A 12,168-nucleotide genomic window follows, 5' to 3' on the forward strand; every position below is an offset into this window, starting at 1 on the left:
CTATCTTGACTTTTAGACCCCTTCCTGCAGGTGCTCCTGAAAATAGCCTTATGTGTTTGACATTGGCCTAGAAGACCCATTTTGCTCCTAAATCCATCAGGATGCTTTTGATTTAGACACTGCAAATGGTAGATACTGCATATGTGATTGGACTTTGATTCCCTCCCCCACCTCATCCTACTTTGGCCCTATTCAGCTCAGTTCCATGCTTTTCATGTCTCTCACTGGCAAATAATTGAAGTAGCTTTACAGACAAAGAATAACTATAAAAGGTAGCCTAAAAATGAATTGTTTTTACTTTCAAAGCACCTTTACCTTTATATTTCAGGTATCAATTATTATTCTTGTTTTATGATACACAGCTACATCAGGATCAAGGCAAATGATCTCAGTCCTGAAACAGCTACTCTGAAGTCCTACTAAGACTGTAAGAAATGCATCTCTGCAACTCTCCCCCTCCCCTTTTGAAGGGAGGTGAGACCATCTGCTTTGCTTGTCTCAATTCCTGTTATGTTTAAGATAATGTGTTGCCAGAAATGTGAAAAGACTTTGTACAATGACAAGTGATGGAGTAATTTTCACACTGGACTTATGGGAACCATGTGCTGCCCATCTGTGAAAGTTTTGTTTTATGTAAATTTAGAAAAAAAAATTTTTTTTTTGTCTTCTTGTCCTGAGATCATTTTGAACTTTAAAAAGCAAATGGAAAACTGTCTTGTCTTTGTCAGGTGATTTGATTCTGAAATAAAATCGTAGAAATAGTTACGAATGTTATAAATCAACCGAAATTCCTTGGATCATCAAAGACTATCAAAATATTGGGTTATTTGATTCACTATGTAGAATAAGTAAATGGAGAGCTTCTTTAATAGAGATACCTTGCTGTAATCCTGGTAATATTTTTAATTAGCATGAAACTATATATATTTTCTTCATTTTCTTGTGATCAAAACAAAGTATAATAAATACTGTATAATAAAGAATTCTTCCTGAAAATACATCCATTTCATTGATACCAGTACATAGTTGGTACTGCTGAAAACTCAGGCTTTTTTTCCACTATAAATTCAAAGTACACAATCCGGGATTATTTACACCAGGATTATATTTTCTGAGGCCCTGGGGCTGCATTTAGCCTTTTTTAGCCTTCAGTATAGCACTGACACATACTTCAAGGCTTTGAATTGGAAAAGCAAGCAAGATGAGATAATATACTGGAACCGAAATGCTACCGAATTAGAACAAGCAAGAGAAAAAGACGACTTCAAAGAAATTTCCACTTAGGAAAGAATTGGCAAGAAAATATACAGCACCTGTTAACAGTATGATCACAGATGAAAATGGCATACTTCAATGGAATAAGAAATAAAAGCTAGACTATTTCAAGGAATTAAAGCAGCCAGCTCCAGTAAATTCTATGTGCTAGTACTATTAGCGGTAACTACAATTGAGAAATACAAAAAGCAATATACTCCATACAAGAAGGCTGACTAAGACTGGATGAAATCCCAAAAACCATAAGGTGTTTGAGGACCTGGAAGACACTAATATTGGAGTAGATGGGAATAGAAATATATAAGACTACAAGATTCCTAGTCTTGAAATTTTACTAAGGAATTTATAGGAAAGTGAAACCTTGCCAAAAGAATGGAAAATGGCTATTATCACATTCATTATACAATAAAAACAAATGTTTTTGTAGCAGGCATACAGGTGTATTGCATGCAAATTATGGAAAAAATATTTCTCAACTGACTACTATCTGAAAAAGAATGAAAGAAATCAAGGTGGATTGAGACATAGGTGTAGGGACATTGATTAAATATTTGCAATTTGGCAACTGTTAGTGGTGTGGTTTAAGATTTTTCAAGAAACACATATACCGTCTAAATATTTAGCAAAGCTCTAGTAAAAGCCAGTTAGTTAATTATGTTTATCGTAAATGACCTTTAATTCTTGGCCAATCATTTGAAACATTTAAACAACTCTATGTTAGTTTGAGCACTAACATCCAGAACTCTGCTTGAAGGTTTCCTTGACCTACTATCTAACCGGTTTCTCTGAAAATAAGATATTATTTTCCCCTGATAATAAGCCCAATCGGGCTTTTGAGCGCAAGCGCTAAAATAAGCCTCCCCCTGAAAATAAGCCCTCCTCAAAAATATTTAAATGCAGAGCTAGAAATCAGGTAAGACGGCAAGAGGAGCCCCATCTTGCTCCATGTGCCCCCAAAATAATAAGACCTCCCTGAAAATAAGGCCAAGCACTTATTTCGGGGTTCAAAAAAATATAAGACAGGGTCTTATTTTTGGGGAAACACCAGTGGTGAAATCTAAAATTTGTTACTACCGGTTCTGTGGGCGTGGCTTGGGGGGTAATGTGACTGGATGGGCGTGGCCAACTTTTTTTTTTACTTTTAAAAGCATTTTTTTCAGCCAAAGAGGTTGTAGAAAAAATGCTTTTAAAAATAAATTAAAAAAGCCTCTGATGATCGCGCGGCTTAGCTGAGCATGGGGGGGGGAGGGATTTTTGCTACTGGTTCTCCGAACCACCCGCCTCCATCGCTATTGGATCGGGTGATCTGGTCTGAACCGGGAGCATTTCACCCCTGGGAAACACAGTAAGTGAAGATTGGTAAAGACTGCTATAGACCATGCAGTGCCAAATTGAAAAAAGCTGATGCCCTCCAAATTGTGAAATACTGTGTATATCATAAAGATAGGTTTAACTGTTTATAATTTAATTTCAGCTGTCTTTAACTTTCATCCTGATTCCACTAAATTGTTGAAATAATTTTTGGTCTAAAAGTGGTTGTATAGTTCTGGTTAATGTTGATTGGCAGCAGCTTCCTGGGCACAGATTTTTGTATTTCTACCACTGAGATCTATTTCTATTCTGAACTGTCTTGATTATTCTAGTCCCACTTTTCTAACTGATTTTTCACAAATCTGCATGAATATTTCATTCCATTTTGAACTTCATTAACGCTTGGATGAAGAGTTACAGAGAATACTTAGCTAATTTTCACATGACTTAAAACTGAAATCCTAAGAACCTTTAAAGTGATCTTGAGAGATTAGAGTAATGAGCTGAAAATAACAGAATGAAATTTGTTGGAATTATGGTTAATCATAAAATGAGCATGAGTTAGCAATGTAATGTAGCAGCAAGAGAGACAGGTGCAGTTTTAGGTTGTATCAATAAAAGTATCATTTCAAAAACGAAGGAAGGATTAATCACCACTATATTCTACTTTGAAGAGGCCACATCTCAAATATTCTAATTCTGAGCACCATTTCTATTTTTTAAGAAAGATGGATTCAGCAAAACTAGAATAATTAAGCAAACTGATATGGCTGCCCATCTATCACAGAAGGAACTCTGGGAAGCAAATAAAAATGAAAAACAAACAAATGCTGGCTCCATCAACATCCTGATATCAGTGCTTGGGGTAAAAGCCCAGTCTTCATTGCTTTCCTGAAGGTCAACAGGGTTGGGACCACTTGAATATCTTTAACGCAGGGGTGAAATGCTCCCGGTTTGGACTGGATCGGCTGATCTGGTAGCGATAGCGGGGGATGGTTCGGAGAGTTGGTAGCAAAAATCCCTGCCCCACCCACCCATGCCCACCCAATCGCCTGGTTGCCCACTTGCCCGCTTGGCCTCTTGCTGCTTCTTTCCGGCTCGCTTGCTTTTCTGGTTTTGCTTCACCTGCTGCAATCCCTGCAATCAATTGCATCAGCTAGCAACTGAATCTGCCTGCCTGCCATCCATCTCATCGGTGAGCAACTGAATCTGCCTGCCTTGTGCCTTCAATTGGATAAGTAACTGGGGGTTTTTTGGGAGGGGGGTAAAGCTTTTAAAAAATAATCAATTGGGGTTTTTTTAAGCAGCTTTATATTTGTTTTAGACATAGCAATTTAAAGTTAAGGAAGTTTTAAATTTAACTGCTTTTTTCTAAAAATATAAATAAAATAAAATAAAATATTTGTGCAGCTTTCTGAGATTTGGTGTGTTTCCGGAGTGTTTCACTCTAACTACACAAACACACAAAATCTCACAAAGCTGTATGTGGCATTTTGTGTGGAAAAAGTGTGAAAGTTGGTTTTTGAGCTTTTTGTGGCTGTGTGAGGTTCCTGCTTGTTGCCGGGGTCATTTTGGGTCAAGTGCAGCTACTTTTACATTGTGTGTGAGTCAGTTGTGTTGTGTTGTGTGTGTGTAAAGTGTGAAAATTGGTTTTTGGTACCACTTATTGTTTTGTGTACTTTGTTTATTATTTTTGTTATTTATTATTGGTCACACCCGGTCACCTGACCACCAAGCCACACCCACCAATTAAGCCACACCCACAGAACCGGTAGGAAAAAATTTTAGATGTCACCCCTCCTTTGACGGAAGGATTTCTATAAGGCAGGCAGCGTGATGGAATGTGTATCTGGAGAAGGCGGAGTTGGCAGCATCTTGGCAGCATCTTGGTTTCCCAGAGAGGAACAAGTACATTCCAAAGAGACATCCCAAGCTGGATGGAGAAGGGAGGAAGAGATTCAGGGTAACTAGACCCTTGAATCTCTCAGGATATATCCCTTAGGCTAAAAGGTTATTGCTTAGTGCAGCAAGATTCTGTTCATTAGGTGTAAGAAAATAAAGGTTTGAACTCAACTGGATTTCACTGTGTGGTCTTTGGACTTGGGGGCGTCAAGCACTGTGACATATAAGGTCAATGAAAACACCAAGGGGAAATGAGCAGGCAAAAGTAAATTCTCAATCACTTCTAAAAACTGCAGAGACAAGTAAACGAGGAAATTTAACATTAAGTCTAACATTGCTAAATCTTCTTTCTCCTGTTAGAAAGCAGGTTGGTGGATTTTAGACTAGCCGAAGTTCCAAAATTATCTTCCAGTTGACAGCTAGAGGAGACTGCAGTAATCCATCTGCAAAATGACAAGTTTATCAGTAATTTTTATCATAGGCTCCTATTTCAAAAAGATCTGCATCTGGCATTTCAGCCAAAACTGGGCAAACCTTCTTCCCCAGTCATACTTCCAGACAACCCCCTAATCACAGATCTTTTCTTTTGGGAGTATTGTATTCCCTACTTGGAATAAAACTTGGAACTAGGACTAAGCCAATCAATGATAAACAGTAACAGTAACAGTAACTCATAAACTGTCTTATGGTGATTTAACCTTGGTTTTCTCCCTTCACAGAGATTCAGGGCAGGTATCCATCTCCCACTATCACATGAAGTGGAGTGATTGAAGAGAAAGAAACTTCAGGAGAATAATCTGTTTGCTCTTTTACACATCAAAAGCAATACAGCAGTAAGAAAGAGTCAGGCAAAGGAGAGCTTGCCTACCAAAATCACTTGCTTTCCCCCTACTCCACCTTACAGAGTGGAAGATTGGACAGAAAGAGAGTTCAAGAGAATACTAGAAGCTGTTTGAGTAGCACACTTATAGCTCCCAGCTCAAAGCTGTGCATGATCTATGGCTTTTGATGTGTCCAAGAAACTAAGCAGGCACTTGAACATTCCAAAGGATGGGGGAATGGTCAGGAGACAAACAAAAGGTGTGAAACTGAGTAGTGTTGTGCCAGTGGTGGGATTCAAAATTTTTTACTACCAGTTCTATGGGTGTGGCTTGATAGGTGTAGCATGGCTTGGTGGACATGGCAGTGGAAGGATACTGTAAAATCTCCATTCCCTCCCCACTCCAGGGGAAGGTTACTGCAAAATCTCCATTTCCTCCCAATCAGCTGGGATTCAGGAGGCAGAGAATAGATGGGGGCAGGCCCAGTCAGAGGTGGCCTTTACCGGTTCTCCAAACTACTCAAAATTTCTGCTACCAGTTCTCCAGAACTGGTCAGAACCTGCTGAAACCCACCTCTGAATCACAGTCACATGATTGCTCACTTAGCAACAGCTTCACTTAGTAACAGAATTGTTGGCCGCAATTAGGGCCCTTAAGAGTAAGAAGAGCAAACTCAATATCCTTCCTTGTTTTTTTTTTATTAAAACACTGATCTTCACCCTCAACTCCCTTCTAATCTTTTATTCTGTATGTTGAATTTTTTCCAGTGTAATTTACTCTATGATTACAAGGTATGAATGGTCTCTGTTGGGTTGATTTTCAGGGAGAGGGATCATCTTTAAATATGTTTTCATCTTTCTGCAAACCTTCACGTCCTGGAAATATTGGGATTTGCCGCATCTTTTTCTATGGCCTATTTTGGCTCCAATTATCTCCATAATTGCTATTTGTGTTTGCTCTGAGAAGGAGTAATGATTAGTAGAAACAGAAACTGCTAATCATACAAACCATGACAAAAAAGAGTTTATTTAGCGATATTGATCCTTAAATAATTTAAGGCTTATATGAAGTTCTTGTTATTATTCTGAGATGATGACTCAAGATTGGTTATCTTATTTGTATGCTGTCTGCCCAGCTTAGGAAAATAATAAAAATGTACAGACATAATATTGAATTTGAACCGAAAATCTTTCTCCTGGGAATCCTGAAAACGGAATACGAAAAAAAGAAGTATTTAATCATACATATAACGACAGCGGCAAGAATAACCTATGCCCAGTATTGGAAGGAGAAAAAACTACCACCCGAAGAAAAAGTAATCAGGAAAATTTTAGAGTGCGCCGAAATGAACAAGCTAACATTAGAACTTAACGAAAGAGAGAACACGGAATATTATAATGTGTGGGAGTTGTGGTATGAGTGGATAGAGAAAAGAAACAAAAAGTGAAGTTTGAGATGTATAAAGTTTAATTAATAATCATAAAGAGTTAAACATTACCATGTGCATTATTGAATTAAGGTTGCAATCTATGTAAATAACAGGTAAATAACATGCATATATGATCACAAAGAACTGCGCATTACTATTTGTAATAATATCCAAATCATATACAAGCAAAGATGTAATACTATGTAAATACTATGTAAATAATATGTATTTATATTCAACATCAGGAACCAAAAAATGTTGAATTGTATTTCTATATTTCATAATAAAAACCAATAAAAAAAATGTACAGACAAGGTTCCTGAATGATCAGATATTTATATATGCAATGTGACATCTACATGAAGCAGGGAAAGAGATGCAGGAACATGTTACAAGGACAAGAACAGGAAAAAGATATACAGTACAGTAAAAGAAGGGAAAGCACACATATATTTACAGATACAGAGCCAATTTGGTCTAGTGGTTAAGGCGCCAGGCTAAAAACCAGGAGACTGTAAGTTCTAGTTCTGCCTTAGGCATGAAAACAAGTTGAATGACTTGGGCCAATCACTCTCTCTCAGCCCAACCCACTCACAGGGTTGAAGCTGTGGGGAAAATATGAGGAGAGAGTATTCAGTATGTTTGCTGCCTTTATTATTTATACAAATAATAAAGGCAGGATATCAATAAGTAAAATAATAATACATGGAGCATGAAGGAAACAAAATGAAACTTTTGTTCCTTTTAGCATGTTTTGTGAACTTTTATTATATTTTACTGAGTACAAAAACACTATCTCATATCTCAGGAGTTTAGATGCTGGAATAGGAATAATTTGCAGAATCTTTGATTGCTTAGTAGCCTGACATGGCAAGAAAACAACAACCCAATATTAACCACTCATAGATAATTACTTCCAATTGTTTGAGACTGATGTACAGGAAAATGGTTTTGTGGGTGTTTCATTGTTATAACTTCCTGCAAAACTCACAGAGCATTACTGCTGGCCTTACTTTCTATACATGAAGCAGGGAGGCCAAGCCAAAAAGGTTCCAGCCCTGATTTATGGGAATGGTGATCCTATGGCAATCCTTTGGTGAGCAAGGCTAGGGGCCCAGTTGGTGTCTGTTCTTTCTTTTCTCTCAGTGAAGGAGGAATAAATGCGTCTTAGCTTAATCTCATATTTATAGAACATGAGATGTTTAATTCTGGTATTCTGAGTGTTGGGTACCATCCTAAAGAACAGAAGGATGGTTGTCACCTTTGCCTAATTTTGTGCTCTAAAAAACAATGGAAATTGCTTCAGGGACACCAGAAATAGTTACAAAGACAACAGCACATTTCAATCCCAAGAAACAAAGAAAGAATTAGAAAATTCGTTAAAGTTGGAATCTTGTATAAATTCATCCCGATTCAAACATTGTATGTCTTTCAATTTCTCAACAGTTTTCTTTTCTTTCTTTTTTCCTTCAGGGTACTTGAGAATTCCTTTTTAAGTTCTCTTGGTGGTGTTTGGGGCCTTATGTGATTGCTGCGACTATTGGAGGATGATATTACTGCTGCTCTTTTCTGTTATAAATACTTGTATTACCTTAAAGCTTCCTTTACTGGGAAAAAGTGCATTGGGAGTATTTCCTTGAAGAAATGCCTTGTGTTTTAAAAGAAGCGTGGAAAGAGGCAGAGGCAGATTTACTGCACAACCATGTTGCTAACTTCACAACTGCAGTGATTCACTTAACAACTGTGGCAAGAAAGGTCTTAAAATGGGGCAAAACCCACTTAAGAAATGTCTCACTTAGCACCAGAAATTTTGGGCTCAATTGTGGTCATAAGTCAAGGATTACCTTTATAAAAAAAGGAAAGCAAATTTCCCCATCAAATTGAATGAGGTTCGGTGGAGGGAAAAATGCAGGAGAATTAGTCTGCCTTTGCTCAGTAGACTGTATAAATCTAACTTTTGTTATTTATAAAGCAACTTTATAACATAGCATATTATCTAAACTTATTCCATTACTGAACTAGCTATGGTTAAACATACCATGGCTTAGAATGATATGCAATATCAGCCTTAGAGACTGAAGACCTTACCATCTGTGGTTTAGGCTCAGCTATTCTTCAGATCCTATTAAGTATTGTGTGCATCTGAGAAGAATGGATGACCTTTTACCATTGATAGAAAGGTGGTTCAAATAAATAAATGGCTAGCCAGAATGTATGGGATTCACAGTGTTTATTTTACAGTGTTATTATATCAGCAACCTATACAAACTCTATCGCTGTAGTTCTACAACTCTGCTAAGTGAAATAATTTATAGCTCTGGAAGCCCTGATTTCTTCATAACAGTAATATTGAAGTGGAAGTGGTATTAATCACTCAGCCTTTTCTTTTGCAATTTTGACTTCTGTGGTTCATTAGAATGTAATCTAATGAAGTTAGAGGTTGGTAGTAAAACCTCTCTGAATTTAAAGGACTATCAAGCATACAGCTTCATCAAATTTAGTCAGGTTCAATCAAACAACTTGTCTTTGTTTTGTTTAACATTAATAACTTGCTTTGAATTAGCCAAGTAGTAAAGGTTTATAATCATGATTTTAATTTAGCAGATTTCCCCCTATTATTTTGTTTTGAAAATTTGATCACTAGATGGCAGCATTCAGCCAGATTAGCAAACCAGAGCTGCCTTTATAAATAAACTACACATTATTTGTTTTGACCAAAAAATAAGTGCAAATCATCCAAAAATCCTTCCCTGACAAAGCAAGTTCATTTGAGGACTTCTTGCGTGGTGGCATGACGCAGAACATTTACAGCTGTCCTCTGGCATTTTTGTCCAATGTTTCTCATGGTTCTAATTTTTTGCTATAAATGGGAAGTTATCAAGGCAGCTTTACGTTTTTTCAAGGTTAACCTTCTTTGAAGGACAGAGCATTTGAGATTTAGGTTGTCTATCATTTATTCATTTACACGCTATTTAATTCATCTTTTTAAATTTTTAAAGCAAGCTATTCCATTAGTTTTTCAAGTCAGTTTTTGCAACCCACTGAAAAGCTGATGAGCATTCTCTTCTTGTCCAAGAACAAAATGTACTGTTTCTAATTTCATGTTACAGCTTCTATCCTGCCCTTCTGCCTACTGGGCATTCAAAAGGCCTAACAATTTTAAAAAAGAACAAAGTCCTCATAAAAGTAGTTTCAATTGCTATTAAACTGTTTGCTAGCTCAACAGTTTGCTAGCTCAAACTGAAAAGACCTAATTTAAAAACATGGTTGTGATTCCTTTCCTGAAAGCAGAAGCAAAAGCAGGGATGGTCTGCCCAGCAGAATCTGGCAAGCAAGGGTATCTTCAATGGGACCTTGCCTGCTGATCTAGATGTTTACGCAGTTTCATAGGGAGACTGGCAGGTCCTCAGATGGCCAGGTCCCAGGTGCTTCAGGCTTTCAGAGTCAAAATTCTCAGTTTGATTAAAGTAGAGTAGAGTAGAGTAGAGTAGAGTAGAGTAGAGTAGAGTAGAGTAGAGTAGAGTAGAGTAGAGTAGAACAGAACAGAACAGAACAGAACAGAATAGAATTCTTTATTAGCCAAGTGTGATTGGACACACAAGGAATTTGTCTTTGGTGCATATGCTCTCAGATTACATAAAAGAAAAGATACATTTGTCAAGAATCATAAAGTACAACACTTAATGATAGTCATAGGGAAACAGTCAATATAAATCTTAAGGATACCAGCAACAAGGTTACAGTCATAGAGTCATAAGTGGGAGGACATGGTGATAGGAACAATGAGAAGATTAATAGTAATGCAGACTTAGTAACTAGTTTGACAGTGTTGAGGGAATTATTTGTTTAGCAGAGTTATGGCGTTCAGGAAAAAACTGTTCTTGTGTCTAGTTGTTCTGGTGTGCAGTGCTCTATAGCGTTGTTTTGAGGGTAGGAGTTGAAACAATTTATGTCCAGGATGTGAGGGGTCTGTAAATATTTTCACAGCCCTCTTTTTGACTCGTGCAGTATACAGGTCCTCAATGGAAGGCAGGTTGGTAGCAATTGTTTTTTCTGAAGTTCTAATTATCCTCTGAAGTCTGTGTCTGTCTTGTTGGGTGGCAGAGCCAAACCAGGCAGTTATAGAGGTACAGATGACAGACTCAATAATTCCTCTGTAGAATTAGTAGTTTGGATTGTAAACTGTAATAATAATATACCTGTTAACCACTCAGGTCAATGGTTGGATGAGAGACAGCCCACCGAAGCCCACAGAAGCAATGGACCATGTGGCAAAATCTCACTTTCTTGAACTGTAAAGGTGAGGAAAGGGGGAATAGATGTACTTTTAGACTTGCAAGATTCTGTTCATATAATTTGCAGTAAAGTAGATCTAGTACTTCTGCATTTGTTTCTCATCTGGACTACCTCACAAGGTTGACATTTTTTAAACTTGCTGCCAACTCTCATGTTTGGAAAAAACAGAAGGAGAAAATTATTAAATACAAGAGAATGGTCAAATTAACTGTATCCACCTGTTACAGTGGTGCTATAAATAGAGTTGTCAGAGTTGATCCTCTGCTTCGATACCAACTGTTAGCATACCATCATTTAGAATTAAATATTTTGTAGCAAACCAGTACCAAAACTAGTCTTGAAATAGATGTACAGGGCTGGCCATAATCATCTCATGACTTCTGTCAAGGAATTGGCACATTAGACAGCATTTTGATCACCAAACCATAATATTACATTTGGATTGTACAGTATTGCTTGGTTCTTGAGTCATAAAACAGAATAAATCCAAAGGGGCTTATCACATACAGTGTGTTTTATATTGTAATGTTTCCTTATGTTTTTAGGTGCAACAGTATATATGAATAAAAGTGCCTGTGTTATCTTGATCCATTATTAACAAGTCCTTCACAGTCCCTACTCAGTTCTCAGCTAACAAAATATTTCACTTTACAGTGAATGGGATGGGCCAGCAAGGACACTTGTAAGTTTTGGTTCTGAGGCTGATAAAATTGGGTGGCAAATGGTGAGGTTAGAAAGTTGCACAGCAGGAAAACATTATATTTATTATGCATTTTATGATTCAAGCTTTACACAATGATGAAAAACAATTTTTGATGGTTGTATGCATGTGTACATGTGTACACACACACATTCTCATTCATTTTTCACTTTGCTTCCATTCCCTTGGCCTTTCTTGCAGCCCCTGGGATACCATTAAAGGTTAGATACAACTCTCAGCTTCCAAAAGGCAACTGTGTCCTGCTGGAAGGAGTTTCCAATTTAAAATTAATCAATTCAAGGAGTAGATGGAAGAAGGAAAATGCTCATTTAAGTTCTTGGAGGCAAGGGGGGACAGGACTATCAGTGCAGTCCTTTACATATGTTTATCCTTGATTTAGATAAATCCTTTGTAAAGATGTGGTAAGAATAAGG

Source organism: Pituophis catenifer, unplaced genomic scaffold, assembly GCF_029215685.1.
Source record: "Pituophis catenifer annectens isolate HBS135680 unplaced genomic scaffold, rPitCat1.0.hap2 SCAF_3, whole genome shotgun sequence".
Lineage (NCBI taxonomy): Eukaryota > Metazoa > Chordata > Lepidosauria > Squamata > Colubridae > Pituophis > Pituophis catenifer.